Here is a 10,450-nt window from a genome sequence, read left to right on the forward strand (position 1 = left end):
ACCTCTTTGCCTCTCTCTATTCTTTTTCTCCTCTCTTGGCTTCCCGGCTCCTCTCTTGGTCCACTTACCCTCCACCCCCTCACTCCCTACCCCCGCTGGCCACGTTCAATCTGGACTCTTTCAGATGCCTCTGACTCTTGTCTCCCTCATATCTACAGTTAAAAACCTTCTCCTCAACCATACTTAGGAGGGTCAGGTCTTCGTTTTATTCAACAAGGAATTCCCTCCTTCCCATCTACCAAACACCCAGGGAGTCAGACCTTTGTTTTTCTCAGAGCCTCTCAGGACAGCACCTCTCAAGGTGAAACCACTATTTAGCCCCCCTACCAGCAAACTGACCATGAGCAAAAAGGCTCAGAAACTGACATTATCCCTCTGGGAAGCTCTGTAGCAATTCAAGCATGTGATTATTTTTCTAGCTCTTTCATTTCATCCAGCAAAAGTTTTAGTACGTTTCTGTTGTATTGGAATGAACAGAGTGCCCTTGGCTGAGCTAGCCTGAGCAGGGCTGCTGTAGTAAATGGCCACAGCCTCCTTCCCTCTGTCCTAGCAAACGTTGTTAGCATAGATAGCAATGCTGTTCTGTCCTCGGCTGCTCTGTTTCCAAGTGTCAGGACGCACAGGGCCTCTCTGCCTTTAGACTGACTTCCTTCTGTGCTGCTAGTGTTCTCAGCTCTTTTCAGACAGGACTCCTTTCCATTTGGATCTTATGGAGGTGTGAGGTGTCACTGTGTGGGGAGGTGTCACTGTGTGAGGGGTCTCTGTGAAGCATCTTCCTTCTCTGGTCTCCATGTTCCTCTCTCCCATTTCAGGATATGCTGTATATCATCATTCTTGCATCAGAGGTGAGTCAGGTTGGCTGAGCTATGATAGGAGCTGACCTTCCTGTTCCACAGGAAGGCACAGCACTAACCTAGGAGCTTTCCCAACCTCTCAGATGATGCCCTTAGTCCCCAGGCCCTCCTCTGTCCCCACAAGCTCCCACGAGTGCCTCTTGATAGTCCAGGGTTCTTCTAACCAGAGACATAGATCTGAACAACTGATTGGCATAGAGTCCTTGATTGGTGTAGAGTCCTTTTGTTTAAAGTCTATTTTGAGGTAGTATTTACAAAATTTCAAGCCCAGGTTAGACATGATAACGAAGGCCTTTAATCCTACCCCTTTGGAGATCGACTGGAATAATGGGTTACAGAGCGTCTGAGGCCAACCTGGACTGCACAATGAGTTCAAGGTCAACCTGGGCTACAGCTTGAAAACCTGTCTCAAAACAAAACAGAACTTCAAGACCATAATCTACAAATGCTGGCTTTCTCTCGTTTCTCGGAGAGCTGTGTGAATGGAAAGAATTGGCGTTTAGGCTAAAAGTGTAACTCAGCAGTAAGGGCCTATTACGTCTGAGGCCCGAGGTTCAATCTCCAGTACTAAAAACAAGACATCTTCCATGGTCTTCACTGTCAGACTTCACATGTGCCTATAACTAGCAGCAGAAAGTCCCTGTCTTTTTTTTTCTCTTAATACTTAGAGCTAGGGTGCAGCCCAGCCATAGGTGCTTACCTAGAACTGCTACTACGAAAGCCACACTCCACACTCGTGTGCCAGAAAGCTCCTTGTGCCCCATTGGCCCTATCCCTCTGTGGAAAGGGATACCTCCCCTCTGACCAGGACATTTCTCTCTGACAGGTCTCTCCATCCACTTGGATTGAATTTTGGATTCCAGACACTTACCCTTCTCACCCTCTCTACATGTTCTCAGTTCCCTCCTGGATTTCCCTAGCCTCTCCCTAAGAGCTGCTTCCTAAGTCCCATAGCTGCTTCCTTATGCTCTCTCTGGCCTCCATGATATTGGAATCTCCCCTCAGATGGAATTCTTATACGTGACCCTGTCCCTTCTGTCCCTCAGCTCCCTCCTGGAAATCTCACTGCTTCCTTATGCCCTCCTGGATTGCATATGATCCTTCCTCTCTTCCTTCCTGGACTCAGAGATTTTATTGCTGTCTTACTGCAAAAGACTTGGCCTCAGTACAGCTCAATGAACAAGTTTCAACTCAATTTCTAAATTCTCTCATATGGTAATGAATTCTGCCACTGCACAAATGATCCCCAAATTTATTATTTCTACACTTTCTTTGCTCACTTCCAAAAGTCTCTTAACCCTAAGGTTTTGCCACTTTCCACTCTTTATATTTTGAAGGTTTATTTATTTTATGTAAATACACTGTAGCTACCTTCAGACACACCAGAGGAGAGCATCTGATCCCATTACAAATGGTTGTGAGCCGCTATGTGGTTACTGGGAACTGAACTCAGGACCTCTGGGAAGGCAATCAGTGCTCTAAACCACTGAGCCATCTCTCCAGCCCTGCCACTTTCCACTCCTTTGCTTTCTGCTCCATTCCCCACCCCAATCTCTTAAGACTTTGTTGTAAATTGTCTCATGATCTGTGAATTCACTGAGTATGCTTGAAAATCTGTAACAATATTTTAGCTTAAAACTTCTGTCTTGAGTTAAATCCGAGGCAATCCGTAGCCGGGTGCTGACGCCAGAGCCGAGCGCCCATCGCCATGCCTCGGAAAATTGAGGAAATCAAGGACTTTCTACTCACAGCCCGGCGGAAGGATGCCAAATCTGTCAAGATCAAGAAAAACAAGGATAATGTAAAGTTCAAGGTCCGCTGTAGCAGGTACCTCTACACCCTGGTTATCACAGACAAGGAGAAGGCGGAGAAGCTGAAGCAGTCCCTGCCCCCAGGTTTGGCAGTGAAGGAGCTGAAATGAACCGGACCTCTGCGTGTGACTATTAAAAACCCTGAAAACTCAAAAAAAAAAAAAAAAAAAAAAACCCCAAAAAAACAAAACTTCTGTCTTAGTTAGGGTTTTACTGCTGTGACACCATGACCAAAGCAACTCTCATAAGGACAACATTTAACTGGGGCTGGCTTACAGGGTCAGAAGTTCAGTCCATTATCATCAAGGAGGGAACATGGCAGCATCCAGGCAGGCATGGTGCAGGAGGAGCTGAGAGTTCTACATCTTCATCCGAAGCCTGCTAACAGAATACTGACTAGGATGAGGGTCTTAAAGCCCACACTCAGAGTTACACACCTACTCTAACAAGGCCACATCCACTCCAACAAGGCCACACCTTCTAATAGTGCCACTGCATATACAAACCATCACAACTTATAATAAAAGGCTTATAGTTAAAAATCTATCACGGGTAATTTAAAATCTGCTACATAATTATATATGCATATATATATTATACACACATTATATATACACATACATACATATATATATGTATATATATATAACTTGGATTCAACTCTTGTTTAAAATTAGGTCTACTTGCTGTATATGTAACTTGGGTTCAACTCTTATGTAGAGAAATAGATGTTTTAAAATAGCAGCCATGGGCTGGAGAGATGGCTCAGTGGTTAAGAGCACTGACTGCTCTTCCAGAGGTCCTGAGTTCAAATCCCAGCAACCACATGGTGGCTCACAACCATCTGTAATGGAATCCGATGCCCTCTTCTGGTGTGTCTGAAGACAGCTACAGTGTACTCATATACAAAATAAATAAATAAATCTTAAAAATAGCAGCCATGTGACTTACCTGCATCCTGGCTGAGAAGTCGTCAGGGTGGAAGCAGCCAAGTGGCTGGCAGCCATCTTTATTTATGTTAAAGGGTAAGTGCCTTGTAACTCTGTCTCCTTCTTGGTTAAGATGGGGCACACACCAGCTAAGGCAGGACCTGTGAACTTCTTAGTCCCTCTGAGCCCTGGCTTTATCCTTGTATCTCCCTTTCAGACCGAGGAGGCAGCAGCAGTCTCCAGTTCGTGTTGGATTTGGATGGATTTTTGTATGATGATAAATCCCCAAGGTTACAAAGAGACTCAGGTTAACGGAAACTGACTTAGAGCTTCATGCCTAATTGCTTCTGTCTTTTGCCAAATGTATTCAACACAAGGCTTCTATAAATTTTAAATAAGGAACACATATGTTTGATTAATAAGGTATGCTTAATAAAAAAGGTTTATAAATTCCTAAGGTTGTGAAAGTATACTCATTATAACAGAAATTGGCTTAGAGCTGTACGCTAACTGCTTATGTTCTTGCTAACTATATTCAACACCAAGCCTCTAAAATTTTCTTTAAAAAACAGCATATATTCAACAAATAATATATTTAAAAGGGCTGTGGTATTTGGTGATTATGTGCTTTGAAAGGACCAGGAAGGAGAAGGTGCCAGTCTCCCTATGGACTATATTTATGGTTTAATGTTCTAAAGGATCTTCGATAAAATCGTCAACTCAAAAATGTAAAACTCAAATTCAGCAGGGCTTAAACGGTAAAATCCTAATCTTTTGTCTGTTTGTTTTTCAAGACAGGGTTTCTCTGTGTAGCTTTGGCTCTTCTGGGCTTGCTTGGTAGACCAGGCTGCCCTTGAACTCACAGAGATTTGCCTCTGCGTCCCAGAGTGCTGGCACCAAAGATGTGTACTACCACAATCAGCTTAAAATCTTTCCCTGGCTGCAGCTTTCTGGTCAGTTCATTTTCTTTTTAAAATTTTATTTTTCTTGGCAATTTTATGTAGTTATATTTCAAATGTTATCCCTTTCCCCCCTCTCTTATAGCCCCTCCTCCCTCCCCCGGTTTCTGTGAAGATGCTCCCACTCCCACCCACCCACTCTAACCTCATCGCCCTGGCATTAGCCTACACTGGGGAAACAAGACTTCACAGGACCAAGGGCTTTTCCTCCTATTGATGCTACAATACCATCTATGTGGCTGGAGTCATGGGTCCTTCCGTGTGTACAGTTCATTTTCTGTGTTAAATTAGGTCTCACTTTTCTAGAGCTACAGGTCTCCTGCTGAGAAAAGCAAATGCAGACACAGTTTATCATGTTGACAGACTTCACCCCAACAGACACAAACTCACAGAAGAGGTTTCAATGTAACTTTTTACTATTCCTTTATTTGAAGGAAATTTCTTTGTAGTGACTGCTTTCCATAATTAACCACTGTGTCTCCCGGTAAATGATTAGATAGAAAAAGAAAAAGTTGGGGCTGGGGATTTAGCTCAGTGGTAGAGCGCTTACCTAGGAAGCGCAAGGCCCTGGGTTCGGTCCCCAGCTCCGAAAAAAAAGAACCAAAAAAAAAAAAAAAAAAAAAAAAAAGAAAAAGAAAAAGTTTGAAGTTTATGCAGTTGGGAGGGTCTAAGAAAGTAATTTAGGTATGTAAATGCAAGTTATAAATGTCTAAGGATGTAAAAATTTAAGTGAGTTATGAGGATCTAAAAAGTGATTTAAGGTGTGTTGTAAAGATCTAAAAAAGTGATTTAAGGTATGCGAAAATGAAAGTGTTTCAGATTTCTTTCTCTCTGTATCATTGTTCTTGAAGCTAACAGACTACTACTCGTCACAAACTCAAAAGTTTAAATTTCCTTTGGTTGTCTTCTAAGTACAGACTTAAAAGTGCTTCTTCTGTCCAATCTCTGATCCAGTCCTCTGGACAGAGAGGAGAGTGTTTATGCTTTAAACCCTAAGCCATAATTTTTGTTATGATTCAACAGCCAGAACCTACAGGTTTTTCAGTGCAGAATCCAGACAGTGGTAATGATAATATATCTAAAACTCTTATCTCATTTTTGTAAACATAAAAAAAAAAATCATGTAAGTTTTAGGGAATTATAGCTTGTACTCAACCCTTGCAATTGAAACAGACTCTTTTTTTTTTAAATGTATTTATTTATTATATATAAGTACACTGTAGCTGTCCTCAGACACACCAGAAGAGGGCATCAGATCTCATTACAGATGGTTGTGAGCCACCATGTGGTTGCTGGGATTTGAACTCAGGACCTCTGGAAGAGCAGTCAGTGCTCTCAACCGCTGAGCCATCTCTCCAGCCCTGAAACAGACTCTTATCAAAGCTTTTCCCACTACTGCCTAGCTCTCAGGCTGGGCCCCACCTTCCACTGGTCTTGAAACTCCAGTCAGCCAAATACCGGGACCATGAGCCTATAAGTTTCAAGTATACACCTAAGATAAAGATTTTCCCGTAGATTGTGTAACTTTACCTTCTGTCCCTATTGGCTTACAGGCAATTCCACTAGTCTCCTGCCAGGACCTAGCAACACCGACCTAGCATCCGTGTTGCCAGACGTGAGCCAGGCATAGAAGAGGGACTGCCTCGTTACCCCACCTCTCCCCATTCTTCGCTCTCTGTTTGTATGTGTTTCCGGCTGACCTCTCTCTCTTTTTGTCTTCCCACCCCCAGCAGCCCTTTTCTCTGCCTCTACCCCTTTCCAGGTTCCTGCTCCTTTTCCCTAAAATAAATCTTTATACGGGGCCAGTTGCATGGCGTGATTGTTCAGGGGGAACAATGGCCTGGCCGCCATGTTGTTCCCACTGCCGTGTTATGCTGCGTTATAAAACATAACAGTCCCAGCAGATTTCCAATCAACTGGAGATTGCAAAGTGCTCCAAACCTCAGGTGTTCCTTCAGAACTACATCCCAGATGCTCCACTGTTTGATTTCAGATTCGGCACAAGGGACTGAGGTGCATACTTCACATATCAAAGCAGACCTGACCTCAGCTTCTCCCAGCATTCCTCAATCCCTACCTTGGAATACCCTGCCCCCAACCTGGGCTGCCCTTCCCCCAGAGGCTCCTCCCTATATAATCCAGACATTTTGTGCCCCCCTCCTTCCTTTCTCCTCCTCCTCTTCTCTCTCTGCGAGTGCTCCTGTTCTCTCTTTATCTTCCTCCACCCCTCTCCATCTCTACCCATAGTGACTCCCCATGGTGACACTCCCCACCCCCACCCCCCACCCCCCCCACCCCCGGCAGCTTCCCAGTAAACCTGCCTTTAATATAATCTAGTCTGGCTTGAATTGGTCCCACAGAACTGGGCAGTGAGTGAAACATGTCCCCCAGCCTGCACTCCTCTCTCCCTTCCTAGCCTTTGACCACATCCCCTGTAAGCAGTTACAGAAGAGATTCTGTCACCCCTTATCAACACAAGGCTCAAACCCAGGACAACTAGCTAAAGAAGGTCTCTTAGCATGGCAAGGCACAAGCTTGGTCTCCTGGCTCACTCAGTACCTGTGACTCTTACTGGCTTTTCGCACCTGCCCCCTACCCTAAGCCTCTCCAGCCCAGGGGCTCAGCTTTCCTCCCCCAGTTTCTCATTCCTATTTAACCCTGCACTTTTGCCCTTGTACTCTCTTGCATTCTTCTCTTTCTCCCTTGCTTCCCCCCCCCCTCTTCTCATGGCTCCGCCCCTTCTCATGGCCCCGCCTCTTCTCAGGGCTCCGCCTCTTCTCAGGGCCCTGTCTTTTCTGCTGGTCTTGTTCAATTCACTACTTTCTGTCTTTGCTCTGGACTCTTCCAGTTGCCTCTGGCTGAAATCTCATATCTACAATAAAAACCTTCTCCTCAAACAACCATACTGTCTGGTTTCATGCCCTAGGACAAGGAGTTTTGGCGCATATTTTACATACCAAAGCAGACCTGGTCTCCAGGTTTCCTCTGCATTCCTCAGTCCCTACCTGGTATTCCCTGCCCCCAATCCTGTACTTTCTACCCTAGGGGCTGGGCTCTTCTTCCCCCAGAGGCTCCTCCCTACGCAATCTAGATATTTTGGCCTGTTATCTCTCTCTCTCTCTCTCTCTCTCTCTCTCTCTCTCTCTCTCTCTCTCTTCTTGTCTTCTGTTGTCTCTTTCCCTCCCCACACCCTTTTCCACAGTAACTTCCCTGGCCTTGGTCCTTGGGGCAACTGAACTCACTCAAGAGCACGTTCCCAATAAATCTACATGTACATGTTTTTAAATCTGGCTTGAATTGGCTCTTTTCACCCGTGGAGAAATAAATTATCACATACCTAGTGCAGTGGTTTGTATATGCTTGGCCCAGGAAGTGGCACTATTAGGAGGTGTGGCCTTGTCTTTGAGACTCTCCTCCTAGCTGCCCAGGAGGCAGCCTTCTCCTGTTTGCCTTCAGATGGAGATGTAGAACTCCAAGCTCTGCCTGCATCATGCCTGCCTGGATGCTACCATGCTTCCTGCCTTGATGATAATAGACTGAACACCCGAACTTTAAACCAGCCTCAATTAAATGTTGTCCTTTATAAGACTTGCCTTGGTCATGGTGTTTCTTCACAGCCGTGGAAACTCAAACTAAAACAGAAGTTGGTACTAGGGACTGGGGTACTGCTGGAATAGGCCTGACCATGCTTTTGTTTGAAGGAATGCAGATTTGGGGACTTTGGTTTTGAGAGCAAGTGGAATGCTTTAAGTGGGGCTCCATGGACCATCCTAGTAGGAATGTGGAAGACATTGGGGCTGGGGATAATTGGGAACATCCCATCCCGTCATGTCTCAGTTTTCATTCAGGAAGCAGAGGTAGGCAGACCTCTACCTCTATCTATCTCTAGGTAGCTGGCTAGTCAGCCTAGTCTGTCTATATGTTGAGTTCTAGGATAGAGACAGACAGGGTGACATAGTGAGACCGTGTGTGTGTGTGTGTGTGTGTGTGTGTGTGAATTTAAGAGATTTTTTTTAAATATTTTTTTTATTATTTTTATTTATTTGAGTACACACTAGCTGTCTTCAGACACACCAGTAGAGGTCATCAGATCTCTTTACAGATGGTTGTGAGCCACCATGTGGTTGCTGGGAATTGAACTCGGGTCCTCTGGAAGAGCATTCAGTGCTCTTAACCGCTGAGCCATCTCTCCAGCCCTTAAGAGATCTTTGAATAAAGCATTGTCCTTGATCACACAGTATTAAACCTAGCCTTTTCTGCTTAGAATATTTCAAGGCAGGAAACAAACGTTAAATAAAAATTACAAGAGGTTCTGTGGTTTTACTGTTGCCTGTGCTTTGTTGATCTCTGTGGCCTGTCATACCACCGAAGGCCACGTGGATGTCTATGGTTTGTGCTGCGGCTTAAAGCCATGTTGATGTTTGTGGGCAATGCTGCCGTTAGGAGCCCTGTTCATGGTCTCTGCTGATGCCAGAAACCATGTGGAAGCCCATGAACCATGCCCCGTGGTCCATAAAGAGCAAGTAACTCTGTGGCAGTGATATCCTTGACTGAAGACATTCTGTTGAGAAAGAGGGACACGGAAGACTTCTATGACTACCCCTAACCTCCACCTCTCCACTCCCCTAAATACGAATGCCTAGACAGGAAGCCATTGGAAAGAGATCTTAAAAACCATGATAGAATGTTGGGGTACAGCCCTCCACCATAGATTACTTCCAGCAGGGATGGGAGAGGGGAAGGACTCAGTTCTATTTAAGGGGACAGGCCACTGAGAGCTTGACCAGGCCCCAGTGAGTATATAGATAATGCAAATTGGGCTGGAGAGATGGCTCAGAGGTTAAGAGCACTGACTGCTCTTCCAGAGGTCCTGAGTTCAAATCTCAGCAGCCACATGGTGGCTCACAACCATCTGTAATGAGACCTGATGCCCTCTTCTGGTGTGTGTGAAGACAGCTAAAGTGTTCTCTTATATAATAAATAAATAAATCTTTAAAAAAAAAAGAAATAGATAACACAAATTGATTATTTTTTTTTCCCCTGGGAAGAGGCCACAAAGGCAGGGTGGTGGACAGGACAGGATTGGGAATTGAGTGTCACAGGGATGTATGGTGTGAAATCCTCAAAGAATCAATGAAAATATTGAAAAAAGATTACAGGAGGCTATTGTTTTGGCTGACTCTTGGCTGCACTAGGTCCTACCTTGGCAGTTCTCGGCTTTCCCAGGGCCGTGACCTTTAACACAGTAACTCACATTTTTGATGACTCACAATTACAAAATTATTGTCGTTGCTACTTTATAACTGTAACTTTGCGACTATTATGAATGGTGATGCAAATATCTGCATTTTCTGGTGGTCTTAGGCAGCCCCTGTTTAAAGGGTCATTCGATCCACAGCTGAGAATGGTTTGTCTAAAGTGGTTCAGAAAATCAAAGTAGTGTCCTTCAAGCTGCAGCGAAGACGGCTGCCCTCCAAAGCTTTGTGAGAAATCAACCCTGGGAGTGAATATCCCAAACAACCCTCACTTTAAATTGACTTGATGATGAATCACACCCTCCTCCCCTGCCTCCCTCTAAGGCTCATGAGAAAGCCCTCTCCTGAGAAGTGAAAAGAAGTGGAGTCAGCCCTTTGCCTCTACCTTGGCAGGTAGTCAGCTCGCTCTGTCTCTTGTTTCCGTCTTCACCCCTTCCTGTCCAGAAAAACCAAACTGTTTGGTTTGTCTGCTTACTAGGGGACAGGGTGCTCCTTACAGTTCATGGCAAGAAGGGGTGCTTGTTTCCCAGGAACAGAAAGCAAGCAGAGATTAAACTTCGTGGCGATTAAGGCCTTTGGCACAGTTCTACCCAGTTTTATCAGAGCAGCTTGAACCTCAGAGGCATCAGGCGGGCCTCTGAG

The 10,450-nt window shown here is 44.9% G+C and overlaps 1 pseudogene; it reads left to right on the forward strand.

Annotated features, from left to right (window-relative positions):
* Positions 1-2,523: 2,523 nt before the first annotated feature.
* Positions 2,524-2,855, forward strand: Rpl38-ps2 (ribosomal protein L38, pseudogene 2; annotated as a pseudogene).
* The last annotated feature ends 7,595 nt before the right edge of the window (positions 2,856-10,450 follow it).

The sequence above is a fragment of the Rattus norvegicus genome, chromosome 14 (genome assembly GCF_021556685.1).
Source record: "Rattus norvegicus strain SHRSP/BbbUtx chromosome 14, alternate assembly SHRSP_T2T, whole genome shotgun sequence".
NCBI lineage: Eukaryota > Metazoa > Chordata > Mammalia > Rodentia > Muridae > Rattus > Rattus norvegicus.